This window comes from Pholcus phalangioides, unplaced genomic scaffold, assembly GCF_987345545.1.
Source record: "Pholcus phalangioides strain wild (caught in Gottingen) unplaced genomic scaffold, Ppha-v1.0 ptg000017l_1, whole genome shotgun sequence".
Lineage (NCBI taxonomy): Eukaryota > Metazoa > Arthropoda > Arachnida > Araneae > Pholcidae > Pholcus > Pholcus phalangioides.
Genome location: NW_028301610.1, coordinates 8,988,270 through 8,997,622, shown reverse-complemented (window position 1 = coordinate 8,997,622; position 9,353 = coordinate 8,988,270). Strand labels below are relative to the sequence as shown.

Sequence of the window (9,353 nt, the reverse complement as noted above, 5' to 3'; positions counted from 1 at the left end):
AAAATTTATTTGATCCCAATTTATTATTTGGGTGAGCTCTCAACGCTCTTCACTGCGATAAATGGAAATCCCGACAGAAATGCTGCTTATATGGTAAAAATTAAATTTTAAAAATTTATTGGATCCCAATATATTGTCTTGGTGAACGTTCTAATGTTCCTCGATGACTTCAATGAATACTTTCCTTCATTTGTTAAAAATTAAAACAGATGGGAAGGGGGGAACATTTCCAATGAATGAGAAAAAAAATTATTTCCATTTTTTACGCCTAAAGCAACTACCCTATTTATAAGATCACAACAAACATATGAATTGAAAACAATTCAAATTGTCACGACGAATTGACAATACAGCGACGAAATGAGTCTGCGAAAAATTTGTACCGCGATGAAATGAGCTTGTGACAAATTTGTACCGCGACGAAATGAGCCTGCGACAAATTTGTGCCGCGATGAAATGAGCCTGCGACAGATTTGTACCGCGACGAGTTTGTAGCACGACGAATTTACGCTGCGACAAATTGAATGCGACGAATTGTCCCATTGTCCCGCGACAAGTTGACCTAGACCCCCCAGGGGCGTAGCCAAAAATTTCGTTCGGAGAGGGACCGAAGTGATAGAACAATAGATTTGGCCATCTTTTTCGGTCATTTTCTCACATTCCGAGGAGGACCAGACCCCCCCCCCCCCGCTACTTTCATGGGTCGGCCCATATGCGTTAAGACGGCACTGTAAGGCCATGGCCCTACAGTGATCTGGTTAGGGAGAGGTTTGCAAGGAACATGTCCGATTTCCGGAAACCAGATGACATGAGGTTTTTTGTATCACATGATATCTCCTCCTTTCTTTGAGGGACATGCCAATCGCATCCAAACCAATATGGCGACTTCCTGCGCGACTCATGAAAGAAACAAATCTAGATTAAAGAATCGTAGATATGATTGGTTTTTTTCTTTTGGTGGGCACTAGATATTTCGAAAATTTTCTTGAACTTCAAGTAATCGATCTGCCTGCTTTTGCTTCAAGAAGCGCTTAATTAAATCTACGGTAGTTCTTCGATGTAATTTATGGGCCCATAATTAATTTCAAAACATCCTAAACTATATGGACTGATGCAGTTGGATATTATAAGTCAATACGGAGACGTTAATTTTCATTTTCGTACTTGACAAGATATAAACAAAAAGTTGAAATCAATGTTATTGCATGAATATCCAACTTAAAAGTATATATATATATATATATAGGTCCGGCTAATTATTTTATATATAATTTTCTGGACTTCGTATCTCTAAACGAACTAAATATTTCGGAAATCAAAAACTCAATTCAGTTTTTAAAATTATTGATGTGGCGGAAAAACCTCGCTAAATTTCCGCATTTCTACGCTGAAATCGGCAATTTTAACATTGATTTCTATGGGGAACATCCTGTGCTTGTCCCTCAAAGTGATGCTGATGATGATCATGACGTCTCATTTCCTTCATGTATTTGGCTAAGAAAAATTCGCGTCCTCTCTCTACAAACTACAATGATTAAAAGATAATTTTTCGCAGTGCAATTTTTTCTCCGAGAAAGAAAAAAATAGGAATAATTCCGGAACCTAAAAACGAGGATGAAAAAAGACAAATTCCAAAAATGTATGAGGACGCTCAAAACGAAAACACATAGTCTGGTAACCCTATTCCGAATCGTATCATTTTTTTTATCCAAGTAAAAATTTTTTGAGCGAAAAAAATAAAGTTTTTCTTTTTCTAAAGTTTTGAAGTGATCACCAACCGCAACTGTGCCGTGAAATTTTACCGCCGAGTGCCGACATCTGGGTTAGAGAGTGCGCGTTGTGTGCTCTGATGGCGAGGACGGTCGTGTTTTCCCTGTTATTAGTACACTAGTTTAAAAGCTATTATTTAGCATATTCGAAGATATTTTTGTATAGAAAGTTGATTGAAATTTGTTCGATCGGTTATCAGTATTTATCAATAACATATTTTCCTGGGAAATTGCTGTAAAAGTGTAAAAGAGCGATCGAAAACTGAATCAGTCTGGTGAGTAATGGAGAATGTTGTGTAACATGAAGTAGTATTAGAGAGCTTTTTTTTTTTGTTTCATTATATTATGGTATTTCTCATCATTAGACCTTTTATATTCAATCATTTCTTTTCGATTTATTTGAAATATTCTCATTCCATGGAATCTTCATCTATTTCAAGGTTTATTTTGTGTTATGGGATTATTTAAGTAGCATCCTTTCAAGCAGCTTGCTGGTAGACTATTGTTGAAATGTAGAAAAAAAAATTGCTTCAATTTAACTCGAGTTTAATTTTCTTTTCATTTATAGTTTAATTTTTAGTTTATTTGGATTTTCCCCAATTGTTATTTTTCTTTTTACAGTTCAGCGGTCAGCATGGTCATCTTTTCAATTCCCTCCCGGCGTTTATTATTTTTTTATTTACTTATCAAGTGCTAGAGCTTGAGTGCTAACAACCTTCCATCTTGATTTGTCTTAGATATTTTTGATTACTCTTTTGGATTTTCATATTTCTTTAGATAATATATACTTTGTTTCTTGTTTTTTATGATTGAAATACTAGTCATTTTATGGACTTTAAATTATAGGTAGATGGGATTTTATATATATTTGTCTCTTTAAACGTCATGTCATCTTCATTTATATAATTTTTGAAGTGTCTAGAAATATTTGGTTGAAAATTGATTTTCAAAACACTGTGTTTCATCGCGTCATGTTTTCTCAATTCTCAAATGAAATCGTTTTTCCAGTGTTGTTCTCAGAATTTTTTACAGTGCCCGGGGAAGAAGATTGCGTAAATAATAGTATTATAGAAATTTTAAGGAGTTGTATACTTAAAACAGTGACATTTGAGCCGGGCATTGATCCGCTCTGCAAAAATAGCTTCGAAGAACATGGAAAGTTGTAATAAACACTAAATTTTCTTTTATTTTGTAAAAACTAATTTAATAAAGTCACTGTCTTTATTCCTTTGCTCTTTTAAATTTTTTTGCTAATTTAAATGGACCTCATCAACTATATTGAATGTTGTTTTTTCGGGTTCAAGTTCAGTGAAACCCAAGGTGAACACTACGAGACGGAAACCTGTCTTGAACTGAATGAAAAGATAGTTCCCTCTATGATTAATGCATTAATGTACATCTTTGTAAAATGAAATTCTGTCAAACCCTGTAAAATAGAATTTTATTTCAGTCCCTTGACATACTGTTTCATACAGGTTCCACTAGTGTTTCTCAATACACATCTAGTTCGCATCTCAAACACATCTTGACAAATCGCTAAAAATCTAGGTGCCAAAACAAATTTGTAGGAGCCAAAAAACTTTTTACTTTAGTAAAAAAAACAAGTCTAAAATAATGTTTCTTTTGACTTTTCCAGGGCATACTGACCCTCTTTCACGTTGGCAGATATGCTGATATGAATTCCAAACATTTTGGGCTGCTGCTCTTGGACTCCGTAATTACACAAAGGAAATTTTATCCCAAAGCAGAACGTTTTGCATTGTTTCACAACGATCCCTCGGCTGACTGGAAATGTTCGGCAGTAAAAATTCCCATAATAGTGTTTTCTACACTTTTTCTTAAAATTCTTCCAGATTGTTCTGCGACATATGTCACAGATTTCGGCCTAGTTTGCTTTGGGGGTATCATGGGGACCTGAAGCTTGTCAAGCGCTGATCTAGACACATTCATGCATCAAAAGTTCGTTTTAACCCTTCATATTTTTTAAATGAGTGAAAACACTCCTTCAAATTTTAGGTCGAAACTTTTTAAATTTTTGAAAATATGAAAAAAAAAACTTTTTTATGAAGCTTGGGAGGAAGTAAAATTGCTTATAATTATTTCTTTGGATAACACTGTTTGGAGTTCCGATTTTAGTTAAATTTTCCTTATAAGGAAAAAACGTGACAGTGACTAGATGAGACACCAAACCTTTTTATATTGCCGAAAAGTATATGGTGCTGAAACAAGGGCTTGACTGTATGTTCATAGATACTGATAGTTTTTTATACTGAAGTTTTCAGCCAATAATATTAAATATTTTTATTTTTTAATATACTTTTTAAAATTGAAATAAGAAGCTTGTCAGAATTTCTAACGTGATTTATTTGAAAATTTTATTGAATTTGAAGTTTTTGCCTGATGAGTAATTTGAGCAGGCATGGATTCAGGGTGATGGGGATCGGGGTGTGTAACTTGTTATAGAGTGGGGTCTGACGAATCCCAGGTCATCATGGTGACAAATTAATATTATCATTCCCCCCACCCCGAAGAAGTATCTAACAGACGTGACAGAACAATCTTTGACTGCAGAACATTCCCAGTAAGCTGGGGGCAAAAGATTACAAAACATCCTTTTTTAAGCAGTTTTTCAAAATTTTCATGATCCCCATTATAACTGCTATAGTGGAGGTACTAAACCTTCTAGGAATCTCTCCTATATTTTCAAGAATGTTTTTCCCGATTGCATGAGCTGATGAATGCTCTTCCCCAACACAGAAAATAATTTAAAAAAAAAGCAAAGCAGACAAACTCTATTATTCATGCTGTATGCATAATTGTATATTATCTCGAATGAAAAGGAAAAATATTCTCTCCTTCTTTCTGTTATCAGACTGAACAAAAGCTGACTCTGCCCACTAACAGTTGAATTGACAGGTTTGGGGGAGGGGGAGATAAAACATGTTTGACAATAAAAATGACTTCAATGCAATAGCTGTGCTCGGGATGGCCGGAATGAGAGGGTTTCGAGAACCCAAATATTTCAGTATTGCTGAAATAAAAGGGATTGAGTTAGACAAGATATCTCGTCATTGCTGCTATAAGAGCTAAGATTGGCACCTAAACTTTTCACTGCGATCACTAAAACTGGCTCTGGGAATAATTTTTTTGTAATTTTAAACTGGAACATGAAAAGGCTCATCTAGTCCCAGAAAAGTTGAAAAAAAAATTTGGGCAGTTTTTTCCTTGGAAAAAGAGGCGTGTGTGCGAGTTCTAAGAAGTTTGCTGGTGCCTGAATTTTTTTTCAATTTACCAAGTCCTGTAGTGAAAGTCGGCTTAACAAATCAAAAAAATTTTTAGGCGGCAGCCAAATTTCTTTGGAGCCTACAATGATTTCAATCTCAAGAGAAACTGTACTGAATACTGTTTTTTCGAGTTTTCTGGGACTTTATATGCTTTTCATGTTTAAATGAAGCAGTCATGAAATCAGAAAATTTTGTCATTCATAGACACCAATATAAATTTTATTGTCACCATGATAGCCTGGCACCTGGGATTTGTGTGTCAAGCCTTAGGGAAAGTCACTGGATGCTCATATGCCGTATTGAATACAGATGAGATATTATTTGGCTGTTTATCTCTTGGTAAAAATGTTCATTGTCGTTTTTTTTTTAGAAAGCTGGTTTTAATGTTAAATTTCTGTATTGAATTGGTAAGAAAAGAAGCCAGGGCAAGATTATTTTTAATCACCAAATCGTCTGTCTGATTTTTCTAGTTGTGGCTTATACATTCTCGGGTGTGGATTAGGTTTTCCAGGGGTCTGTCCAGACAAAATATAGGTCTGTTTTCCGGACCTTTCACAAAATAAATAATGAAACCATAAATTTGATTTTTTTTTTGTGATCGATCAACTAGATTATTCCGTTTCGTACAAAATTACTCATTTTTCACAAAATTAATGACACTTCACAAAAATAAGGAAAATTTTCACCGAAACAAGACCTTACAAAAGAGTGGACAGTTCCCCCTGATTTTAGAAAGTCTTAGACTTGTAGCTATATAGCAATAAAATCTTCAAATTTAGTAACGTAAATTTAAAATATCTGCTGATATTATCCATAAGTGTCTAGGTAAACATTGAAAAGAAAATGAACTCTTAACATGACAGAGCCAAACATCTCTTTAATTCTGTAGCTATTATAAATAACCAAAAAATTCTTACAATTTTCAATTTTTTTTCTATTGTGAGGTTAAGATATTTTTATTGACTAAAAGAATTTTTGTGTGAAAATCTCGAATACTTTCAATTTACAAAAACTTGTTTCTCCCAGAATAATCGTTACTGGGAGGTTATAAAATATTCTTAGCAGTTATATTCAGAGATTTTTCCATTTTTGGGGTGTCAAATTTAAAAATTGTTGATAAAAGAGGAGATATTAATGATAAAAGAGAAGTACTTTTGTTCTTGTAAAAAAATTCTTTTTTTGTTGAAAATTAAGTTGTTTCAAGGAAACAGTTATTTTCCGGATATTATGCTGAGGTGAGCTCGGAAAGAAAAGTCATCACGTCTCCGCCAGGACTCGAACCCAGGCCCTCTTGCATACCGGGCAAGCATGCTACCATCTACACCACTGGAGACACATGAATCTGCCTTCCGAGTTCATCTCAGCATAATATCCGGAAAATAACTGTTTCCTTGATATCTCTGCCTGAGAAAGAAGCCATCTATATCTCCCCCATTAAGTTGTTTGTTTGTCCCCCTTTTCTTTGAATATTAATTTTTTTATTTTTTGTGTCTACAAAATCTCCAGAAAGTTTTCCAATCTTAAACTTGTAAATAAATGAAAGGGTAATTTGATTCCCCCTCCCGTGGTTTTACCCCAGAGTTGCGGCCATGGTTATCTGTACTTATTTCAACCTATAAGAGCTAGAGAGCTACTCGTCCTAAAGCAGAATATGCCGAAAACTGTATATTCTCAGAAAATTTAAGAAAAAAACTCTTCTGTGTAAAAAAAAACTATCATAGGAAATTCACAGCAGAACATTTTCAGTCAGCAGAGTGCTCCTTGCACACAAAACGCTGTACCCTTTGCTATTGAATGTTTTTTCTCACCATGATAATGGATTTTATATTAGAATTGAGTAATACGAATACATTGGAACATATATCAAACTGAACGTCAAGAGACTGAAATAATATTCCTTTTTTTTTATAAAGGTGTACATCAAAGCACTGACCACCGATAGGACCAGGTCTCAATAAATAAAAAAAGTTAGGCACCAGACGAATAGTTTTTTCCAGGAAAAACAATCCTAAATGTAAGAAGGTTTTTGAACAACTGGCTGTTGCGAAAATATATTTTGGAAAGAAGATTAAATTTTCTCTCTTTCCAAAATATATCTTCACAACAGCCAGTTGTTAAAAAAACCTTCGTATGGTAGCGGAGAGTGACGTCATCCTTGTATAAGTTGCCATCTGGTGGCAGCGTCAGCAGTTATGAGCTTGGCCTGAGTCTGGTCTGGCCGTCCATGTACGGTTCCTTTCAGTGTACACGAGCTCCAAGGAAAGATTGAGAGATTCTGTGCCTCTGTAGTCTAGTGCATTCACCCAGAAAGTGAAAGGATGTGGGTTTGATTCCCAGCAGGGGCAGTTGAATTTTCTCTTTTTCCAAAATATATCTTCACAACAGCCAGTTGTTAAAAAACCTTTGTATGGTAGCAGAGAGTGATGCCATCCTTGAATCCTAAATGTGTTTCTAACCCTTGTAAGCAGTTTTTAAAATTTTTCAAGAATAGTTTTTTCTGATTGCATGAGTTGATAAATTGATAAATGCTCCCCTTTTCCGCAGCACCAAAAATAATTAAATAAACCAAGGAAGGGGAAAACTAGTTTTTTGATATTTATGCTGTATGCCAGAGGTTCTCAAACTGTGCACCTCCAACCTTTGTCATGGAGCGGTGACTCTTTCAAAGGTTTTTTCAAACTATTCTTTGTTAAACAGCTCTGAGAGCTGGCAGAGCTTGCGGATAGGCATTGAATAGGGGAAAGGGGCACCCTGGGTCGAAAAAGTTTGAGAACCCCTGCTTTATGCATTTGACCCTATACTACCTCAAAGAGAAAAGAAAAATTTCTGTTATTAGATTTTGGACAAAAGCCGACTCCTTTCCCCACTGGCAGCAAGACATATTGGATGGGGGTCGGAAAACATGTTTGGCTGTGTGTGTAAAAAAAAAAAAAAAATACTTCAACACAGTAGCTGGACTTGAGATTGCTGAAATGAGAGGGTTTTAAGGAGCCAAGATATTTCATGATTGCTGAAGTGAAGTGGATTGAGTTGGGTGAGATATCTTGCTATTGCTGCTGCAAGGGTCAAGAGTTTTCAGAAATTTAATGACCCATCTTTTCATGTTAGAGTTCAGAGACATATCATTATGAATAAGAAAAAAACTGGTGTCTTCTTAGATGCGAGAAATTTTAGGCACCAATGTTAAATTTATTGTCACCATGGCTACTTGGCACAAGCTCTGGATAGGACTATCTTTCGATTCCATTCAAAACAGGTTTTCGTGTCATACAGTGTTTGTCTTACATTTCACTGTTAATAATATTGAGGCGATATATTTTCTGATTTTAGCTCTTAATAAGATTTATAATTTTATTTTTGGCATTTTTAATCCCAGAAATCTTTTGTAGCTGGGTGTTACGAAACTTCTGGATGGGAGCTTGTGCACAGCACATGATAAAAATCTATACACATTACGATTTGTCAATTTACACTGAAATCCTAGCCGGGTGATTAACTCTAATTACTGGGTAGGCCTCTGTGAAATGTCTGATGAGAATACTGTTCTAGTATCATAAGTTATTGAGCAGAGGGGATGAATATCAGTGGTGCAGGGTCGTAATAAGGATTTTCTAGGGGGATGTAATTTTGTATTTTTCTCACTGTGAATTTGATGATTTTCTGACTGGATTTTGGGTTTCTCACTAAATTTACTGCTCAAGATTGCCGCTGAGGGTATTTGTCCATGTCTAGTTCCGACCCTGCAGTAGTGTCATAGTGACTAACATGGTCTGTTCAAAAAGTTCTTTGAATGCCTTTGCAAAAAAATAAAAATTACTGTTTACTCTAGTTCAATATTAAGTCATATATCAATATAGTGGCAATCTTTTTGCATTGACTAATAACAGACAATTTTCTCCCAATGCTTGAAGAAAAAAAAAATCAGTTATTCGTCAATATTCAGGAGTCTGTCCAGCCAAAATTTTGGACCCTTCACAAAATTCTGGATCCGAAAAATGGACCCTTCACAAAATTAAAATTAGTGAAACCATAAATTTGGCATTTCATTTCTTTTGTGATAGATTAACTAGATTATTTCGCTTCCCACAAAATTACTTAGTTTCACAAAATAAGGAAAATTTTCACAAAAACAGGACCATACAAAAGAAGTCTGGACAGATCCTGATATTCATATACCATAGCTACTAAAAAATTGGAACTGGCACTGAAAGTTTTCTATGTGTGATTACTGAATTTCTTTCTAAGGACAACAAAAGATTTTTTTTTTAATTTATGTCAGTGACCCTTCCCATATTGGCAG

At 35.0% G+C, this 9,353-nt stretch overlaps 1 protein-coding gene across 1 annotated transcript in view; it reads left to right on the top strand.

Moving 5' to 3' along the window:
- Nucleotides 1-1,793: 1,793 nt before the first annotated feature.
- The window catches only part of LOC149072216 (protein strawberry notch homolog 1-like), a 128,745-nt gene continuing 121,185 nt past the window's right edge, over nucleotides 1,794-9,353 (top strand). Inside the window, exon 1 of the mRNA XM_089246654.1 lies at nucleotides 1,794-2,044. The gene's annotated coding sequence lies outside the window, so the exon portion shown is untranslated. The remainder of the gene's footprint in view (nucleotides 2,045-9,353) is intronic.